The 23636-nt window shown below is 28.5% G+C and overlaps 2 long non-coding RNA genes across 2 annotated transcripts; both read right to left on the bottom strand.

Annotated features, from left to right (window-relative positions):
• Window positions 1-1673: 1673 nt before the first annotated feature.
• Window positions 1674-16789, bottom strand: LOC126549350 (uncharacterized). Its single transcript, XR_007603492.1, has 2 exons — window positions 15568-16789; window positions 1674-5496 (listed from the first exon to the last, which is right to left on the bottom strand). It is a non-coding gene; the product is annotated as an uncharacterized LOC126549350 (long non-coding RNA).
• A 1226-nt stretch (window positions 16790-18015) lies between these two features.
• LOC126549383 (uncharacterized) lies at window positions 18016-22977 on the bottom strand. The gene is made up of 4 exons (XR_007603508.1): window positions 22932-22977; window positions 22629-22857; window positions 18310-18426; window positions 18016-18244 (listed from the first exon to the last, which is right to left on the bottom strand). It is a non-coding gene; the product is annotated as an uncharacterized LOC126549383 (long non-coding RNA).
• Between the last annotated feature and the right edge of the window lie 659 nt (window positions 22978-23636).

Raw genomic sequence — 23636 nt, 5'->3', positions numbered from 1 at the left:
GTTATATTTTTTGACATGGACAACAATTGTTTGATTGTTTTTATTAAAACAAATATACATGGGAAACTGAGTGTGCCTATAATGTTAATAAATAAATTAAAAATAAAATACTTTATAATATGATACATCTGTTATTGTTTAATAAACAGTCGTCGGAATTAACATAGACAAATATTGGGCTGAATCAATAAACAATATTACATTATAAAATATTAAGTACAGATAACTAATACAGTGTATTAATAATTTAGCAGTACAAGCGATTAAACGGACCATTTGAAATTGTTATAGAAACATGTGAAGGCACTCGCTATTTTTTTTTTTTTTGTACGTTTCACGTTCAATTCCGAGAATAATAGAGACCTACACAACTTAATGCTGTACATATGTCATGTATAATGTATATCATATAAAAATGACTACCTCTATTCAAAGAAACGTCTTGCAAGTGTTTGGCGATAGCAGCTGCCTTCACATGTTAGTAGTACTACACAATTACAAACAGATCGGACGTAAAAAACGCGAAACAGACGAATAAAAATCAAAAAATCGAAAGAAACGTCCGGAGGACCGAAGTCGACGGTCGTACTCATATTATCATATTATTGTTTTATTAAGATACATTAGATATTATTAATTACCAAGGAACTTATTTTATCATTTTTAATAACTTTATGAGTATAGGTACATATAGCTATATTTATCCTGCATAGCTTGCTCCATACATCCGCGGCCACTGGTAAGTGCTATTCGACAAGCTGCTTACGAATTGTTTCTCGTATAAAAAGGTATAATAATAATTGCGTATCGGGTATTTTTTTAGAACGGCTGAATTGCGTCCTCATTACCTGTGATATCTAAAATTTATAAAGGAGAAATTATCGGTGATCACGACTGCGCACGGTTGTTATCGGGGTGTAATTTTTAATAACACAATTATTGCTCACTTCGTTCACATTCACCCTCCGTTTCATTTAGTTTTAATCATATACGAAGTTTACACTTTCGCTTAATCACATTATATTATATTATCTAGTCACCATTTATGACCAAGCCGAATGTACAAATGAATACCTAATTATTGTTGTTTTACATGATTTTAACAAATTGTAAACAGATTTTTAAAGTACCTACCTATATCTAGCTTTATTTAATCCTAAACTGAACTTGATTTATAACACTCACTGTATGACTAGTTTTATATTTTATTCATCGGAGGGTTAGATTAGGAAAATCAATTTTTATGTATCCTTGTACGTTGAATCGGGTAACTTATACAATAAAACTATTAACTAAGCATACCTTTGTATAATATGCTTTGAATGCATAAATAATTAAATTTTATACATAAATAGAATTATTAAAGTATTAAAGTATTATAATTAAATCTCTCTGCTGTCTCCTAAATCGATATTTATTTGTTTTGTGTAGAATTAACTCTTTATCACGTTCTGATAAAATAATTTGACAGCTTTCCATAGTTTAATAAAATTGCTATGTAAAAGTACACTATAACAACACTATAACACTACAACACTATTACTGTAGTATTTAACAAAAATGACTTGTGAGTGCATACAAAATTTAATACGCTCAGAACTCAGAATTTCTATACTCCCACATTACCAAAGTATTATTTATAAATTTGGCAACATGTGTCCTGAATCGTGTAATTTTCGGGGGTCCATTGATTAACTATAATCGTTCGCAATACTATCAATCAAATATCTTAGATGCTAGATTGGTAAATTATAACGATATAATTAATATAAATAAAATTAAAAATCATAGATACACAGAGCGGAAAAACGATTTTCCCATTTACTGTTCAACAAAATAGTTTTTACCACAAGTCTGCGATTCTATTTATTAATATATTATATACGTCATTTTATAATAAGAAAAATACAACGACGTAATAATAATAATAATAATAATAGTAATATGTAGTCTCATAAGTTGTTGAAAGTCAAAAAAATCAATGTACCCGAGATCAACATTATATGTTTACTGTTTAGGTGGTAGGTGAACGTGATGGCTGATGATAAATTAGGACGAGTCACGAGTAGACCTGTAAATAGCGTCTAAAAGATATAATACGACAATATAATGATTAAAATATTTTATACTAAAAATTAGTATTAATGCGATGTATTATAAATTATCGATTGTTTGAGTATAATAATATTATTTATTATAATCGTAACATATACAGAAGTAGTTATGTGTATGAAACTATAACGTATTATCTATTTTTTTTCATAATAATATTAATATAGGTATTATAAAATATACAAAATAAGACTCTTTTCGCGGGGACGACTGGTCACACGGTTGACAGAACTAAGCGTCTCCATCACACTTATAAAAACGTATTCTGTATACATGTACAAATTAAGTACATTCGATATGTGACTGATAATCTAGTATTCCGAGAACAACAATTACAATAATTATATCTGATAAAAAAATTTACCGATAAAAAGGGTCACACTACACGACAAGTCTCCGAAATATAATATAATCAAACACGGCAATAGGGGGAAAAAAATTAATGAGTTTCTTTCATTAGCCTACCGTCAAATCACATGCACGTGTTTTTCATAACTTTTATTACGGTTCACAATTATTTATTTCAATGTTTAGTTTATTCATAAATGATCGTAACCTATAACAATTGATAATGAATCCTTAAATATATATGTATACAGAAAATAATATTTTTGACATGGGAGAATCGTTATTTGAGAGTACCTATAACATACTTTAAAATATTGAACATTCATATTATAATAAATTGTCTGTTGCATTCTAATATAATTTTACATATCGGTGTATTACATAATGTACGCAAAACACAAGTATACACATTTTCGAAATATGATACCTCCTTGCATTGTCTCTTTAACTTTATAATAATTTATTTGATTTTTTACCCACAACAAACTTTGTTTTTTTTTCTAATGACTTGAAAAATGTCAATTCGTTCATCTGTAATTTCGATTGCTCAATTAAACGTAGTATAGTGAAGCAAAGCTTAAAAGCTAGGACTCTCCCTCCACCCACAAGTAAAAAACCCCAACCGTGGCATCAATAAATGATCTGTATTTAAAATAGTTTGTCAATTGAAAAAAGCATATTATACTATTATACTAACCATAGACATACATGATACATATACATTATAATAGCTCTCTAAGGCTCCAAATTTTGTCTATGTTCAAAGGTGAAACAATTGAAAAAAATATCAGGTATTACCTTAAAACAATGCACATATTATATGCTATTTATTTAATCAGAAAATCGAGTTTATGACTTAAAATATATATGTTAAAATAAGAATTATATTTTTTAAAAGTGAAAAAATTAAAAGATGATGCAATAGTCGTACGTATTACGTATAACATAATGTTAGCAACAGATGTATAGATTACGGTAGCCCCGTAATATAAGGTGACTAAACAAAATATCTATAAAAAAAAATCCAAGGTTTAACACGTAATTTTAGGTCACAATAAATGAAAAAAATAAATCTTCAACGAATTTTGTTGGGAGTACACACAATACAAACGATACAGTATTCACGTCGTGCAGCTGTAAAATATTTACGATTTCACAGGAAAGGTTTTTTTTGTCATAGAGTTCAGAAATCGTGTTTTAAAAACTTTAAAGGAAAGAAAAAAGATACTGATGTAGTAAAATAAATACAATCAATATATGAAAATAGTATAATAAGAATAAAAACCACCTTCACACAAACCACACAAAATGTCGACATGGGTCGTACCGGTGCATGATATAAGGACAACGTGCAGGTCTAAATCGGTTGGGTCGGACGGATAACCCCCTGCAGATGACCGTATCGTGTAGGTATAAAAATATGTCGAAACCTATGGAAAAACATAATATGAATCGACGAGACAAAAAAAATGTTCGAAAAACATATTCTATACAATGATCGCATTAAATAAAACGCAGTAGATATATTATACTTTTCTGTTAGTGCGCCGGCCGGGCGACAGTTGACGGATGCACTGGGTATGAAGAACGGGCGGAAAAAAATAAGTAATACAAGATAGTTATTTCATACAACACGAGTCTTTTCAGTGGGGCCCAGTATCCGTGTGTATAAGAATTTAAAATAAAATAAATAAAATATATACGACCTATTGATTCTGGTGACTGGAATATGCGTATAGAATATTACCGAAGTCTAAGATTATATTACTAGATATATAGTATACATTATATTATATTATGAAATAATCGTTACAAGCCGTATACCTACCGTAAATTCCTCAGGGGGGTGATTGGCGACGGAGGGGTGCCGGATGTCTCTGCGACCCTTATACACACGCTCACGTCGATGGCTTCAAAAGTAACACCGTCCTCTTACCTGACCTACTATTAATATACTACTACTACTACTATTAATCTAAAACATTATATACAACACAATATTATATTTACTTTGTATCAACATTCTTGAGATTCGTTTGTAATATGCATGATGAATAATTGTAGCTTGCGCCAAAAAAATACTTACACGATTCAGTATTAGACTATACGTTATTGAAGTATGAGAAGGTAATAACTAATAACACAAGATATTATATTGTTTTAGATTTTGAGTGACTATTTCACTAACCTATTTGTCGACGTGAATACTAAGGAATTTATCGAAACATTACGTATTTCAAAAATGTTTGTGTAAAACATTATGTAACTAGTCGTCACTGTTATTAGTTTTAACTCTATAACTATCAATTATTATCAATGGTGATTTTTTAATATGTAGGTATAACCTCTTTGTGGTAACTAGTATAGTATTATAATAACAATATGATGCTCTTTGATCCCGTCCACTGCAAATACTATGACTTATATTTCCATTAACTATGGACACATTTTGGCAACCTCCGATTCCGTTCCACCACAACCTATCCAATCATGTCGTGATGATGGGCCCTCTCAGTATAATATTATTTTAAAATTGATCGAACGGTCGTGCCGCAGCCGCGACGGATCCCGAGCTGCCGAACTGCGACAGCTGCAACCATGGCCTCCCCACTTTTGTTGTCAATATTTGTATACCTAACCTAACCCCTAACCTACAGAATTTTACCAAACCTAACTTAGCATTTTATATATATATATATGTATAATATACACCTTGTCTCCCTCCGGTGAAAATTTCTGCGGGCGCCATTGGCTGCAACCCGCTGACAGTCGTCTGCGCCGGCGTCGCGCCGCTACTGTGGGTCCGAGTTCTCATGTTGATAATGGTACCAAAGTTGTTGGGCTGTCACAACGACAAAAAGCTCGGGTACCTGTGCGCTTCGCGGACGCCGAATGTCCGGACAAACCGTTCGCGGGCCGACTCGGGAGCCCGGGCCAGCAGCAAGTTGAGCACTGACCGCTTCCACCGCACATGAGATCACTTCGAAAACGAAAGTCACGCCCATCAGACAAAACAGCTTTAAGTACAGCAAAAACCTGCGAACACAAGATGACGATGAGTAAACGAATAACGCACGTGCGCGTAAGTGGGGACGCGCTTAAAGGGAAAAGGGTGAGACTTTGACGAGAGACATTTTGAGTACGTTTTACGCCATCGCCCTATTTCACTTGATATAAGTGTAGTATATTATACATATATAAACAAACTGTCTTAGGCATCATATTTGTTTTCTACTTCCGGTTCACGCGTAACGTATATAATATAAATATTATATACCTAGCACATACAATATCTCATAAATATTATTTAGGGACAATGTATGTATATAAGGCTTTTTTTAAATTTAAATTATAATACAAATTTATAATAATTTTAAAATGTTAAGTTTTTCTTATTACTGATCACTATAGGTAGTTCCAAAGTTAAATTATTAAAAAAGCTAATAATAAACCACTAACCCTAAATACGTGATATTTTTGCCTTTAAATTCGGTTTTAGGTCAAATTACTTCGATGTATAAAATAACAGTGTAAAATAGATTACTTCCAATGTAAAGTTTGGTATATTATGTGTTGAGTATTAAGATGTAGATAAATACCTAAAGAACACTATTGTGTTATTATTATTATTATTATATACTTATAATATTCAATGAAATCTTAAAATATATACTTAAAAAATAAATTTACATTTTATAAACATTTTGTTTTCGTTTGTTAGTCTGAGGACAAAAAATAATACTAAGCACCACAGTAGACGGTTTGAAATGTTTTTGAAATTGCTTTTAGATAATTATTAACGATAAACTATTCGTTGGTGCACATACAGCTGACCTGTATCCCCTATTAATATATTGTCGAAATGATTTTAGTAAATTGTATTATATTTTTGTATTTATTCATTCATGCTTAATATTTAAAAATATTAACGATATACTTCAATTAGTTAATATTATATTATCAATCATTATTATTTTTTTCTTATTTAAACGTTTTATAAAAAGGTATAGGATATACAATACAAAGTATAGCAGACGGTCAACCGGTGAGATAACAATAGGGTAGGTAGTACATTGTAGTTTTAAGTAAAAAGAAATACTCAAAAGTACTCTATACTCCGGCCCACGAAAGAACGACCGTAATTCGCGCATCGATACTGATATATACAGATATATTCCCACTACCCGACCGGTGTCCGATCGCCCGGCATGCGATATGGAAGGGGAATCGATGCGCAGCGTCGGACGAGTTTTTACGGTCGTTCTTTCGTGGGCCGGAGTATAATGGCAACACAACGAAGGGCGACAGCAAGACGCCAAACGACTCGGTCTGACAAGGGTAGATTAATATATTGTTATTGGGATTATTGAAGGTATATTTTTTGGTGTAGCGCTATTGAACCGGTCCCATACTTGGAATAATATACTGTTTGCACTGGAATTTCTTTTACTGCATTATATTTTATACATACTATATATAGTTATAGTTATATATACCTATTCAGTATTCACCCTCTTATTATCGGTATATTTTCTTGGGTTTTTGGTTTATAAAAGCATTCCTTGGTCACTCGGTCTTCGGCATAATGTACTATAAACGTCAACGACACGCAAACCCTCTTAAAATCCAAGCCCACCATCGTTACAAACATTGGACACTCTGCACTCGAACACACACGTTGATACACAAAATTTTAGCAGCTACAAGAAATATTGAAAATATAACTACGGATCAACATGTAGCCAACATATGAAATGTACTAGCAGTAATATAGTGAAGGAATATTATTTTAGGCACGTCGTACATGATTTTATTACAAAATTATGAAAAATAAATTTAAAATATTTACTTGACATTATTATAATAATATATTTAATTAATTATTATTTTGAGTTTTGTGTTTTAAATGATTACTGCAGATATTGGTCAGTCACTTGTACATACATATTATTATAAACGAAGAAGTTTGACGTATGTACAGTTAGGTTTATACTTACTTAAAAAATGTGTAATAATATAATAGGTAGAAAAAAGTATGGCATGTAGTAAAATAAAAATTAAATTGTCCCGTTTAAATAACTGTTGGACGTTGGCCCTATACGATATAGTACATTAACATAAAATATAAACATCGTGTAAGACCAAATGCAAAACATTTGTTAAACACAAAATTATTTATATATGTCCACTACGTTGCAAATTAAATCAAACAATTCGGTTTTATACCTAATTCGATAGTATATTACGATTTAAAAAAAATATAATATGTTATTATAAATATTTATCATTTCTATCTGTGTAAATAGTATATAATAAACTAATCTATTATGATTACATTGTGATTTGTGGTCTACGTGTGAACGTAATAAATTAAATCCATAATTCAATAATCGTTAATAACGTTAAATTGTATGGCTGAAAAGATCTGCGTTATACCCATAGACCTTATAAGATATATATAGTATAACTGTATAAGGTCTATAAATATAATACCAACTATTTTTACTAAATAAAATAATTTTTTTCTCTACCTAATTACACTATGCACACTGCACAGTTATTTTTTATACAGACTATGACAAATGTTCATACTTATTTACCTCATATCGTTGTGATTATTTTGACGATTCAATACTTTTAAAGTACCCCTTCGTATGAATACAATTCTAAAAGCAGTGAATAAAAACAGTATGAAATTGATTGAAAATAGTTTACGACCTATTTTTATACCTACCAATTATACAAAAAAATTTCATTAAAATCGCTATAGCGGCTTCGGAGGAGTACCACTAAAAACGCCTTGACCCGATATATATATATATATATATAAGTATATTATACATAGATAAACGCATTGTAATTTCACGAGCCTGGGTCCGATAGCCTTTCAAATAACCGAGTGTGATGTTCCAAAATTGTTTCTACGATTAATACAGTACCTATTATAATGTATAGTTATTTAATCTTCGTTAAATCTTTAATTTTTATGTAATCACTAATCAACCAAATAAAAAATAACGTCATGTTGACGATTATTGTAACGAATTATTTAAAATATACCCAAACGATACCCACTTATTCAATAGTTTATACAATTATATAGAATGATAATTAAAAATAAATACATAAAATATATATGTATATTGTTATTTAACAAATGAATTGTTGAATTATTGAGTTTTAAAATAATAAATTGTACCTTGTTAGAAGTTGAAGTATACCTAAAGTTAAATATTTTATTAAAATTTAAAATAATTGATTTTTAAATATATATTCCAAATATAAGAAATAAGTTATTAGCTGAAATATTTAATATTGGCATTATATATTTACACTAAAAATTTGTTGTTAATAAAATAAATAAAATGTTCTATTTTAGATATTTTGACTAAAATACTCATCCTGCGTATTACAATACGTTTCTCCAAGTCGACAAACTGCGCAGTATTTCCTGTTCTTTATATTTGTACGGATTATATATTATTTTATATATTCTACAATGATGTATACTCGTCTTATAAAAAGCAAAAGCTACAATATCGTCTTATACCTTAATATAACGTGTATTTGTTGACCATCTGCTGTGACAATGGTTTATAATGCAGGTTCCTTAATTCCTAATAATGTACGCCACCATACCGGTACAGTACCCTTCGGTCAACGAGACGTGTTATCGGCGCCACAAACACGATTACTGTCTTTTCATCTTTATGCTTATATACAAAAAAAACACACACACACACACACCACCTTTTCGCTCAAATACATTTAACACTGTTGACTTAAATTATTTACGGCTAATAAATACACCTATCAGCTAATTTTATAAGATGTATACAATATACCTAATATAATGTACATACTTCAATACTTCATTCATATTTTATTACATTATATTGTATACTAAGTTTTGGTAGAGTAAGTAATTCATTATAGACATTATAATATTAAAACACAATATTGGGAAATACTTTAAAATCAACATTATAATATATATTTTTCTTTGTGTGCAAATGTGCAATCACAATGTTGTGTTTTCTTAAATAAAACAAGTCGAAAAGCACAATCGTTTATCGCAAAACAAAAAGGTAAAAAGTCCACATTGGCGTCACACCCGGCACGCATTACACGACACTGGATGTCTAGTAGTAAACATCACCAATTTACATAGATATATAATATATGTTATATTATATTGTCAAATAATCATTATGAGATGTGTACCGTAAATTCCTTAGAGGATGGTTGGTGCAGGGGCGAATCCAGAAATTGATCAGGGGGGGGGGGGTAATTCAATATACGTAACGCTGAATATAACTATTATTTCTCACAAGTCACAATTTAATACATTTGGTATATAATAAGCTCAAGGGAGGGATAATTACCCTTTTACCCCCCCCCTTGAGTCCGCCACTGGGTTGGTGTAGGAGGGGAGCCGGGTGATCCTTATACACACGTTCACGTCGATAGCTTTAAAAAAAACACCACCCTCTTAACTGACCTACACCGGTATGTTAAGGCTGTTATCTATTTCAACCAAAGTTAATCCAAAGTATATACACCACAATAGTATGTACTTTGTATCAACATTCTTGAAATTCGTTTGTTATTTGCAAGATGAATAATTGTAGCTTTCAGCGAAAAATACTCACACGTTTTAGTATTAAACTATACGTTATTGAAGTATGAGAAGCTAATAACACAGGATATTATATTGTTATAAATTTTGAGTGACTATTTCGTACGTGAACGTGAATACGCCGAAAAAAGTATATATTAAATTTATATTTCTCATATAAACTATAATAATTAGTTATTAATTTATTATGTACATCACAATTAATATTTTTAAAATAATTTTTTTTTAATATGTATTTAGTATTTTTTAATATGCTTTTGACATTGACGAGTTTGTCTGTTAACGATTTGATGATTTTGCGATTCACTAATATAATATTCGTTGCGAATTATTATTTAATAAAGGATTTTTGTTAATTGTATAAAATAATTCTATCAAAACATTACATAGGTATCTCAAAAATGTTTGTGCGCCACGTTACGTAAACCCCACTAGTCACCACTGTTATTAGTTATAACTCTATAACATTATTATTCATATTATCAATGGTATTTTTTTTAAATACCACAGTTTCGATCGTATATAGGTATAACCGCTTTGCGGTAACTAGTATATTATAATAAAATATGCAAAATACAAATGTAGTTGCATGCATACATACAAAATGTTAAGTTTTACATAAGGTATTATAAATAATATAGTTAGAGATTTTAATTTAATTATAATTTATAACAATATATCAAAGTCCTAACATGATATCAAACATAATTAGTATAGGTAAGTATTTTAAATACGTCCAATTGCATTAGTAAAAAGTTATCATAATTTAAAAGCAAATTCATTGTTTTAGAAAGACTATCCATTTTTATAACTTAATTTTCGTAAATGTGAAGATATTTGAAATATGTACAATTTTGATAAGTGTAAGGATCAATAATAACTAATATAATGACAAATTGTTGCTAAAATAAGCGAGCCATAATGATATTATGTATGGTAAACTAAATTTAAAAGCAAATAACTAAAATAAACACCAGTGTCAGTGTACATGAGATTGATTTTGTTCCGATAGTGTTTTCGAATAAAATTGTAGTGATAATTATACATTAAAGTTTTAGATATATCTAATACTACAAGCCCTGTGAAAATAATTAATAAATAATGAAGCTATCGGCTTCCTTGTTATTTACTTGCGATCAATACATTATAATGATTTACCCATGCATAAAATATTGATCAAAACAAATTTTGTTTAGGTAAGTGTAAAATTGGTGGCCGTACAACATATTAATTGATACTTATTTAATATTTTTAATATTTAATACAAATAATAAACCATTATTTATATTAATATTCGAATCATTAAGTTAATTATGTTATAAAATAGTGAAATTATATAACGTGAATAGAGTCAGCGTACCATTTTCATGGGGGAGATTGGAATTTGCACCAAATTAAAGATATGTAATTTACACCACTGCAGGTAGTCGAAAATATAATTTGTAATTTGCACCAAAATGATTATTTATTTGTTCGATTATCGAATATTCAATTTTGAAATACTCGGTATCTTCGTAGACGTCGGACTATAGATGGACACCAATAACAATAATAATTTCTCGGGATTTTTGCCTTATCTGGTAATTACATAAAATATTTTAATTGGTTAACTTTTTTTATATTCATAATCATATTATGACTTAAATTTTAATTTTACATAACTACATTTTTCTTAATTGGCCACCTTTTTTAATTTCATAATTATATGATTTTATTTAAACTTATAACAATATGTGTATAAGCTCAGTTTATAAAGCTATAAGCTAAATTTATATTAGGATATAAAATCTTATAAGTTTGCACTATCAAAATAATCGATTTTAATTTTGGTGTAAATTACTATCTGATGATGATGCAAATTACAAATGCATTTTAAAAAATGGTGCAAATTACACATGTTGTTAATATTTTGGGTAAATTTTGGTGCAAATTTACTACAGTCTTTTAAAGTATCTACATTATAGTACAAACAGTACCTACAAAATTGAAAATACATGTAGTATTTTCCGATGGAAATTTACCTATAATTCAAAACAATGATACCTATCATTGATATCATAGCAAACTGCTAGATAATAGTTTACTAATGAAACATTTAGTATTTTAACCAACACAGCACGTTTTTGGATTATGTTATATGTTTTATGTTTTTTAACACGTTTTTTTATACGGCCTAAACGTTTTTTCCATTGTTTTATTGGGTAAAGACCGTACACGCGACCGTCTCCAATAATTTTGTATTTTTTGTTCAAGTACCGACATACCATATACGATATACCTACAAATACTTTTTTCTTGGATCTCATCGTTTCAAGTTACACAATACCTACCGTTATTAATTATTATATATTTATATAATATCTATCTTAATATATCACTTATTTTTTTAATATTATTTATTTTATTATTATACATAAAATACATCTAAAATAAGAGCGACCATTTCGTGTTATAAATAATAAAGCAGCGTAAAATATCTAGTCATTTTTTATACAAAATTAATTAAATATGTCTTTTAATTCATTATTTTTATGTTTTTATACAACAAAAAAATATGTGCTGGTTATTACAATAAAATTTGTGTCCTTCAAAATTTATAATATTAAATTTAAGAATGTGTATGTTAATCTATGTATCTATACCTATAGAAAATAATATGTTGTATTAAAATTGTTTAAAGCCACTAAATGAAATATTTTAACATTATTATTATAATATAGTTATGTTATCGGAATATATGATATTGTATTATATTCATCACAAGCAAAACGTTTATATACTTAAATACTATATATTACGTACTGAATTTTTTAATAGATAATCCTTATAATAACTAATAGGTAAGCTATTATATTATCGTTTAATTATTTGTTGAAGGAATAATAATTTAATAGTAAAATCAGTGCGCATTAAACGTTAATCAAACGTATTTTTGTGCACTACTAAGTGTATTATTGTGAAAGATAAAAATTGTACAATTAAATACTTTATTTTTTAGTTAAATACATTTATTTTAAATAATAAAGCAGTAAATAACTACAATATCTACCAATCTAAAAAAAAGCCTCACAAAAAATTCCAAGTACAATTTTTTTTTAGATGATGCTGAATTATTAATTTTACTATTCTTTAAATAAATATAAAAAAATAATTTAATATTAGGTATGTCAAGCTAGGAGTTATAAAAATAATAACCAAATATTTGATGACATAACATACATTTAATTCCCGATCAATATTAACATATCAATTTTAATGTTATAATAATAAGAATAATATATCAATTATGTAATAATTAAAAATTGAATATGTGAAAAAAGTAAATAAATTGAGTGATTTAAGCGCCTAGTGTATCATATATTATATTATTAAAGGTAATGTGTGTTTTTACTTTATAATATGTAACAAAAATATTTAAACATAATTAAGAAATGAATAAATTATCAAATGAAATCCAATAAATATTTTTAAACACAAAAGTATACAAATATACAAATATTTTTTATATAATATAAAGTGTTACATAACAATTTATATAATTATACATTTTTAATTTTTGGAAAGATAGTTTTACAAAATAATTAATAATGAAAAGATGGATTCTGTACAAAAACTTGTTCTGAAATATAAGAAATGTAAATCTAAAAAATTATAAAAACAGTTCCCACAAGAGCAGTGTTTGAAGTACTATAATTTCTAATATTTAATACATTTGTAATTAACATAATTTTAACTTTATGTTTATTAATGTCCAACCTTCACTTTTATACATACTTACAACAGATTTAACAATGTTGCAATACATACAATAAAAATAAATAAATAATTATAGTATAATATATAATCTATTTAGTATATACATAAAGGAGACCACTTCTATTCACTCATCAACGACCAGACCAAACCACTGGGCTAAAGATTTGAAATTTTGTATAGAAGTTCCTTAAGGGCACACTAAAAAGGGATTTTTCAAAATTCGAAGGAGTTAAAGGGGGTTATAAAAGTTTGTATAGATTTCACATAGCTATAATATATAGTAATTATATAGTAACAATAGTAACAATTTCTACTTCAGTTTCTAATGTACCTATTTGGAACTGAGATATAAACATATTAAGTCTTAAAAAATTTTAAACCATATTAATCACAGATATTTATCCATTTTTATTTTATAATTTGTATAAATTAACTGAATTATACCTAAGTATCTAATGAAAGTAATACACACTTTCGTATTTCAATATAGGTACTTTATGTCTTTAATATTTCAGTAAACACTAACACTATGCCTACAAAAATGCCAAAAAAGAAATGAATACATGGGCAAAGCCGTGTTGGGACAGCTAGTTATGAGATTTAAATCATTTTTCTACTATTTATTCAAATCATCATTATTTTTTTAATACTATATGTTTGATGAGAAAAATGAATTGCTTATAAAATATTGATAACTAATTTAGAAACAAAGTCATTTGAGAGATCGGGCATATTATCCATAAATTGTATTTTGTTGTCCACAATGCCAAATGGAAGTTAATGACTAGTGAGTGCGGAGAGGTCAGCGAGTGTGCACTGCGTACGCGGCTCGACTCTCCTCTGAGTTATGTCCAATGAACTTATGCTGTTAATTTTGTGTGTGTGTGTTTCGATAAAAGTAAATTGAGCGCTTAACTTATAAACCCTTTTTTTTTATTTACATCACAACATCATAAGTAATTCATAAACTAACTTTTTTTTCAGTTTTTTCAATTGGTTTTCCATAATTTTACACTATAAATACCTTTACGTGTTACGAGTACTATATCGCCGGTGGTAAAGTGTTTACTGGTCTCTCTAAAACTATTGTATCCTGGTGTCATCGGATTATTTGCAACGTTATTATTTTTTTTTATATCAGTTCATCGTGGTAACTTATGAGTCTACCTAAACCTAAATAAATCTTCCAAACTGAATAATTAGAAGAAAAAAATAATCTTTTAAAAAATCTTTTTTTCACTCTCAACTCTAGAATTTCTATCAAATTAGGACCTCTTGTTTTATAGATTTGACGAATCTGTTTGTTATTAATTTTTAGTTTTGTTATTAATTCGTATTTTGAAAACGAAATAATTTTTTTGTCAGTATTTGGAATAACATCTATTGTCTTTAATTCAGCACGTAATAAAAGCACATCGATGGTACCACTTTTACCACGTACTCGTATAGGGGAGAATAAAAGGTGACCTTAAGTATACTCCTAACTGACTAGTTATTATATAACACAAGGAAAAAAGACGCCGTAATTACCTAAATATGCGTCCCGCGTTTGTCGGACGCTAAAAATTATAATAAATAGTAATAATGTGGACACAATCGGAGTTAAGTATCCTAATAGGTGAATGTGGGCGCCCATGAGATAATAATATTAATATGAATAATCTTGCACATAATAATTACAATAAATAAAACAATACTAAATAAATACTAACAATACGAATAATGATATAACGATACCGACACCGCTCGACCATCGCCTTGTGATCCGGAACGCTGGAACGATAATCCCGTGAAAATGGTCAGACTGGGGCCGGTAGCCACACACAAATAGGTACCGCACCGAACGGCGGCGCGAGCGTAAATACGAGGCGTGTGTGTACGCCGCGCACACGGACGTCGACGCGAATATAAACATAATAATATTGTGTACGCACACAAACGGCAATGCAAATGTATATAATATATAACCATTAACCGGTGTATATAATATTATGCACGCGTCACGCACGGTGACGGAAACGTGCGAGATTCTGTGGCGACAACACACTAGAAGAGCTCGTTAAACACGTGGTTTGACAACCCGCACGGCCAAACGGGGCGACGACGTGCAGCAAAATGACTGTACTCGGATAGGCCGACAATGTCCAAAATATCGAGACGAAGACCGACTCGAAATTGGCAACTAGACGACGGCCCTCGTGATCGGAGCGAAACGCACAAAATGCGCCACTGCGGCGACGGTACGCGAAAAAAAGACGCACGGACGGCGTAAAAGGTACACCGTGTACGTTGCGGTCAACCGCTCGAAAAGAACAACAGCCACGGCCGTTTCGGCGGCGGTCGGCGAGCACGACACGGCGGCGGTGTCGCGATAGCGCTGGGCGGCAGTGGCGGGAAGACGTGTGCGTAAAGTTCGCACCCGACGCGCACTTCCGCCAACCTGTAGTGCCGCAAATGACGCGAAATCGCTGTGGTTTAAACAGTGTTTGCGTCATAACCGATTTGGGTTACGATAAAATGCGCGTCGTAGCTGCAGCTGTACAGGTCATGGAAAACACATGGTGCGAATTTCGGTTGTTGTAAACCAATGCTTCGTTTCAAACATAACGATTGACGAAATTTTCTAGTCAGGTGACAATGATCGCGGACATTCTCCGTCGTATTGTTGAAGATTTGTTTATACAAACGACAATGTGTATTAGACTATTAGAATTATGCCGTCGTCACTCATAATGATTGAAATATTTGTTTTGAGTAATTTTTCGATTTTCCAAACCACTTCGACAATGCTCTCGACAAAATCTTTTGCAACATCCTGTTCACCAATGTCAGTGTGACGAATGACCTGCGAGATTGGAATATTAAATGTATTAATTAAATCTAACGGAACATCATCTGATATAAACCTATAGCTCATAGGCTCATGTGTCTGTATTGTTCTAGTGTTTAACCTTATGTTATTCAAATGTAATAATAATATGCTATTATTTAAAAATCAAATATTTAAATAGTATAATTATATATATATATTTATTACTTTTATTATTCAATGCTACTAAAACTTATGTTTATCACTCTGGATATTATGATATTATGAACAATATTTTTGCATAGATGTCTAGCGTTTTTTGGTACACAAAGATTCATCAAAGTGACTTGAACACAATATACTATTCTTATTGATATTATCCCTATTAAACCTTTAACCCATTTTCAATGACAAAATCATACTATTTATCTCTTCTGATTAGTAGGAAAACTAAATAAAATTTCAAGGTTTGCTCAGTAAAACACTCAGTCATTTGCAAATCTGGCCATCCTTCAACTGAATAAAGAATAGGTAACTGTTTAGTTAAAAATTAAAAAGGTAATTACTTGTGTAACGTAATGTTCTGCAATTTTGAATTTGAACTTCTAAACCGCTTACATATAAAACACCTAAGCATTGTTTCGGAGATTTAAATTATTATTTGAGTAATACTGTGTTTTCACAAGTCTATTACATTATACTAAATTATAATATACAACTTTTCCTATTCTTTTGGATTTAATTAAAAACATAATTATGTAAGTAACCATCATATTCAACTTTTTGTTTGATAACTAAATCATTTGAGGGATCGGCCAAATTATCCATATATTGCGTTTCATTGTCCATTGTGTTGCTCTCATTAATTTGAATTTCCTGCTTGATTAGCTTACTCAAAATAAGATCATTTGGTTGAATAGACATTTTCTCTTATTGTTAAGTTTCACTGTTATCCATTCCTTCATATTGAACTACTTGTTCGATTAACTCAATCGGAATACTATATTATGTTTGATGAGAACAATTAATTCTTCATAAAATATTATTATAGTTGAACTTGAACAATACGCGTTCTGATTTTAATTTTACTATTTATAGTAAATACATATATTTTTTCTCTGTTGGTTAAGAAATAATATAATAATACAATTTTATTCTTAATATTAATAATATTCCTATTATACTATTTATATAACCTATGACAATCTTTAATAACCTTATAATATTTTTATTAACATTAATTGTTAGATTAAATTAATTTGTCGATTTAACATTAACTTAACTTAAAGTAACTACCTAACTTACTGAAATCATCTAATCTTCATTAAACTAAGTATTTTTTGTGATGGAAATACATATAATATTTAAATTTATATAATAAAAATTAATGTTTAAATTTAAAAAAAAAGGTTTTTTATGTTTACTTAACTGATAATGGTTTATATAATATGCCAAGAATGGGCAATTTACATAAATCTTTGCTAACAGTGATATATATCAACATAAACGTAACCAAAGAAATAGTAGCATTTGCCTTCGAGTATGAATGATTTGAGTTACATGCGTCTACTATACGTTTTCTGTAAAAAAAAAAATTAAAAATTAAAAAGTATTTACACTAAATTATAAATAAAGTAAAACTAACATATTTAATCATACGAAAAACGAGCAATTATTCCATTTCCATTCAAAAGTTATTCATCATATATTTGTCGAATTTTTTCATTTATTCTATTTTAGCTGCTTCAGAATCATATTCATTCTATAAAAAAAAAATGATATAGAACCAAAGTAATGGTACAAACTTAATAAATAATTAATAAAATAAATAATAATACATTTGTAAATAAAAAACATTGTGTGAACATTATATTATATTAATAATATTAGTAAAAATAATTTTACTGTAGTGCAATGTGATCAATTATAAAAATAAGTGGAGGTAGACTACAATGTTTCATTATAGTCATAGGTGACATTTTATCAGTTTTTTTGGGTTAGGTTAAGTTTAAGTTGTCATAAGACAAAAGTTCAATTCTTGACCAAGATTTACCAACTTATGAACAAATTCTTCATGATTCCAATTATTGATTAAATTTTTGTCTATAACCACTCTTCTACATAAGTCTCTTAACGATAACATATCTATGGATTTTTCTATGTTATTAATTAATTTTATCATTTTGATCACTATAAAAATAGTAACAATGATTAAGAATAATAAAATATAATTAATACTTGTATTATATTCCTTGTGAATAAACAAGCCAGTATATAACATATTAAAATAAATTAGTTTATTTTAAGTTTATGTAAATTTAAAAATAGGTTGTTAAAAAATAGAGAATGTTCTTTAAATTTGATTATAGTATAATAGTTAATATTTTATATAAATAGCTCTTACAATTGTTTTCACCATCATGATAATTATAATCAGTAAGAGATTCAAATACACTTTCTTCTTCATCATCATATTTTTGTAATTATAACATTAAACTTTTATACTTTTTTTTGTTTGATTTAAATTCTGGATCATAGCGATAAACTTTATTTCAAATTTTAGATTAAAAAATATTATTTTTAATTAACATAAAATGTATTACCTATTTATTATTGTATAATAATACATATAATCATATTATGATTCATTATTTTCAACAGGGTCTAAACTCTAAAGGTGAAAAATGAGTGGTTTGACAGTTATAAGGTGGTACTAAATCAAGTTATTTAGGGTTGAATTCATTATCACGAATTCTAATAGTCTCAAACTATATATTTTACTAATTATCGTGAATATTAATGTCTATATCCATTGGACAACAATTTAATTTTTCGCACTTAAAATCATAATAAGTAATAATTAGAAGAACAAAAATATATAGGAAGTGGCTATTTCCGCGTCCGACGCATATTTACCTATTTTCGCGTCCTATGCTGTGATTGGTCCAAATATTGATAATGTCTTATCATTTTTATCATCTGATTTTTACCGCCTTAATTTAAATTTCAGATCAATTAAGATTTATATAATTTAATATGCAAGTAATTTAATTATTTATATTTATTATGTTATTGTATTGTTATTGTAATATACATGTTTTGTTAACCTATTATGTTCTTGAAAATATAAAGTTATAAAAAAATTGGATCATATAATATAGTCTTAAATCGGATGTGCAATTTAAGATGAATAATTATTTATAAGATATACATCTTTAACCAGATATATTCCTCAGTGGATAATCCCACAGATAAGAAAATATTCTCCTATAGTATAACATATAGTCTGTTATATTATATTTGAGAAAAGTGTTGTGTCAATCATACATAACCGGGTATATTCCTCAGTGGATAATCCCACAGATAACAAAATTATTCTTGTAAAAATTATTCTTCTATTTTCAAGACAGTATAAACATATAGTCTGTTGACTGCTGTCTATTCGACTGTAACAGTTTGAGTGAAGTGAATCATATTTTTCTTTAGTGAATATAATATTAAAATAGTTATGGCAGAAGCAACTCAATGTCAAACGTTAAAAAAAGGTGATGAGTTTTCTAGTTTGGTACATTTAGAAGAGGCCATTAAAAAATTTGAACATAATGAAAACTGCAATCTATCCAAATTTAACACGAGAACAATAGAAGGTGCCAAACGAAAAGGATTGAAGAGATATTTAAATCCAGAATTAGAATATGCTTGTTTAAATTATATGTGTGTTCAGGGAGGTGAATATAAAAGTAGATCTAATGGGATACGCCCAAATCAAAGGTAAGTAACAATAAAATAATATTATATTAGGCACTAATTAACATGTATTATTTCTAACATTTTTAAACAATCTAAATATTTTGTTGTTACATTAATACATTTAGTTCATATCGTTCCAAATTCCCCGTAATGATATGTGTGCGACCTAATGATATAGGTGATAAATTAGTAATTACTTCAATTGTTACTGAACACAATCACATACGCAGCAAGGTAAGAAAAAAAATAAAATTTTGTTTTTTACTATAACTAATATTATTATTAGGCAATCTTCGACCACTATCCACGCCAGTGAAGACTTGATTCTGATGCTAAATCAATAGCATCAAAATTAGTGGCAATGAAAGTCAATAAAAAAATCCTGCAGAATGAGTTGATGGCACAACATAATAAAGTAATAACTTTAAAGGACATACACAACTTGGCTTTAACAAATTCTCCGAAGTTAGATGCCTTAAAATCGTTAGTTGAAAGTTTTAAAAAGAAGCAAGGAGTAACATTAGAAATATTGAAAAATAATAATAACGAGTTAAAGGCAATATTCTATCAAGACGATGAAATGAAAAGAATATTTGCATTATGTCCTGAAGTGCTATTTGTAGATGCAATATATAAAGTCAATGATTTGAGATTACCACTTTATGTATTTCTAGGTTTGTACAATCTCTGCATTTTTGTAGCAACCTATTAAATGAATAAATATTAACTATATTTTATTATATTATATAAATACATGATTTGTAGTTGTCGATAGTAATGGGCAAAGTGAAGTTGTTGGTTATTGCATTCTAACTTCTGAAGATTTAGGAACTGTTACACATATGGCTTCAGTTTTTAAACTACATAATCCAAATTGGACCAATATTAAATGCATTATGGCCGACAAAGACTTTACAGAGAGAATATAGAGGTATATTGACTCAATAAAATAAGTAGGTCTCTACATATTATAAAATTTAACAATTAAATAATAATATTTTAGATAACTTACTGAAACAAACAGAAAAAAATGATGAATTTGCAAATGGTGATACAATACAGATGGATGACGATATAGTACACATGGACGAAGAAATACTACACATAAACGAAGAAATATTATACACGAATGAAGAGGAAACAGACAACATAGATATAGATAATATTTCAATAGTTAGTCAATTACCAACTCTACCTCCGAGAGTTCCAAAAAGAGGACGTCCAAAAGGTGATTGTATATTCCATATATTTTCAAATGATTATTCTTGATGAAATTTATTTTCATACTTTACATTTTAGGTAAAGACAAAACTGCCATTGGTATTGCAAAACGGAAAAAGATTTCAGGTTTAGTTCCTTTTGAAAAACTTGATGTTTTGACAAGACATTTTGAAATGTTAATTTGGTTTGTGGATAAGGATGTGGCCAGGATTGCGGTATCTGGAAATGGATTTATAAATGAAACAACAATTGAAAATAATCCAAATAATATACATTGTGCTGTTTTAGACAGTAACCTTATGATTGATGACATAAAAAGGTATTTTGACAGCGATGGCTAGGCTGCTCTCCAACAAGTTGTGGAGATGAAGCGGAAAAATCCAAAATGGATATGTAAATCTTGCAATGAGGATTCATCAAATAATTCAATTTGTTGCAATAGATGCTTAGAGTGGTTTCATTTTAATTGTGTCAATGTTAAAACAACATTGAAAAAAAAAATATGGTTTTGCAGTAACTGTAAAGTAACTTATGATTGATAATTTAACAAACACATATAACTAATATCACGGACTAAATTATCTTAGTGACTAACATTATGACACTGTATTTAATAATACTTACATTATACTTTGTGATTTATAAAATTTTATACTTTTTGCTTTTAAATATTAATAATAATATAAGAACGACTGATTTACACTATTTGTAATAAACTAATATAATATTATAATACCAATAATACCATTGATTATAAATACTAGTACCTATTTATACTGGATATTACTGGAACATATTACATCTGTGTTATTAATTATTTATTATTTATTATCACCAAATTATATTTTAATTAAAAATATTATGTTAAATTTGAATTTTTGGTATTTGGTAATGATAAGACATTATCAATATTTGGACCAATCACAGCATAGGCCTAGAAAATAGGTAAATACGCGTCGGACGCGGAAATAGTCACTTCCAAATATATAATACCTTCACACAATTTTGATTGGAAATATTGTTTTTTCATATATTTTTTTTCAAAAATAGTTGATACAGCATCCGGGTGAAGTAACCTTCTCTTCGTATTGAATTTAAAACATTTAGGCTCAAAATTAAATGAGCATATCTAATGTTGTGTTAAGTCTACTTGATTTGTAATATTACATTTGTTGATCCATAGTTGTAAAAGCATCGGACATTTTGGAAATCTTACACACAACTATAAAATAAAACTGTTTAGACTGTCGATTTATTATTTCCATTAACTAAAATAATATTAATAACAATACTCACACGTGAAAAGTTGCCCGGGAACGATATTTATCGATCCTTGGTTTTAACCATGAAGATTAGAGATAAGGAGACCAAACTCCTATGAGCCGCCCATTTATAAAGTGGCCCGACAAAAGTCGCACGGTTATTCTGCCACCAGGAGCGCGTCGTTCGATTAGAGGGCTATGTTTTACCACATATTATATGTATTTTACTATAAATGTACGTTATTTTTGTATTTGAATGAAATATAAATTATCATTTATTACTTATTACCTGCTTATATTTAAGTATACTTAAATATACAAGTAAAGTTCAAAAGGTGTTTCCTGTAAAAAAAGTTTAAAATTCAAAATATTATATATAATATATAAATAATAATAATATAAACAATTGATTTTTGTTGTTTGACTTTGACATCTAAAGCATAATCAGTATTACACCCTGGTACAAAACAGCACTTAACCATTTTCAATGTTTAGGTAAAAAAAATAAAAAATACAAATTACTCTGGTTTTATGTATAATTATTGTATTTAAATAATCAAACAAATACAAAATAATAATACAAATTATTTGAAACCTTATCATTGTATACATTGTCTATTTAAAAATTTAATATTTTGATGAATTCAATAATAAATAATCATATGGAAATCATCTATATCCATATGTTTAATAGCTAATTATAATAATATATTTGTTTTTTATTATTGAACCAATTTTA

Source organism: Aphis gossypii, chromosome 1 (assembly GCF_020184175.1).
Source record: "Aphis gossypii isolate Hap1 chromosome 1, ASM2018417v2, whole genome shotgun sequence".
Taxonomy (NCBI): Eukaryota; Metazoa; Arthropoda; class Insecta; order Hemiptera; family Aphididae; genus Aphis; species Aphis gossypii.
The sequence above is the reverse complement of the archived record's forward strand: the minus strand, read 5'-3'. Positions and strand labels throughout refer to the sequence as shown.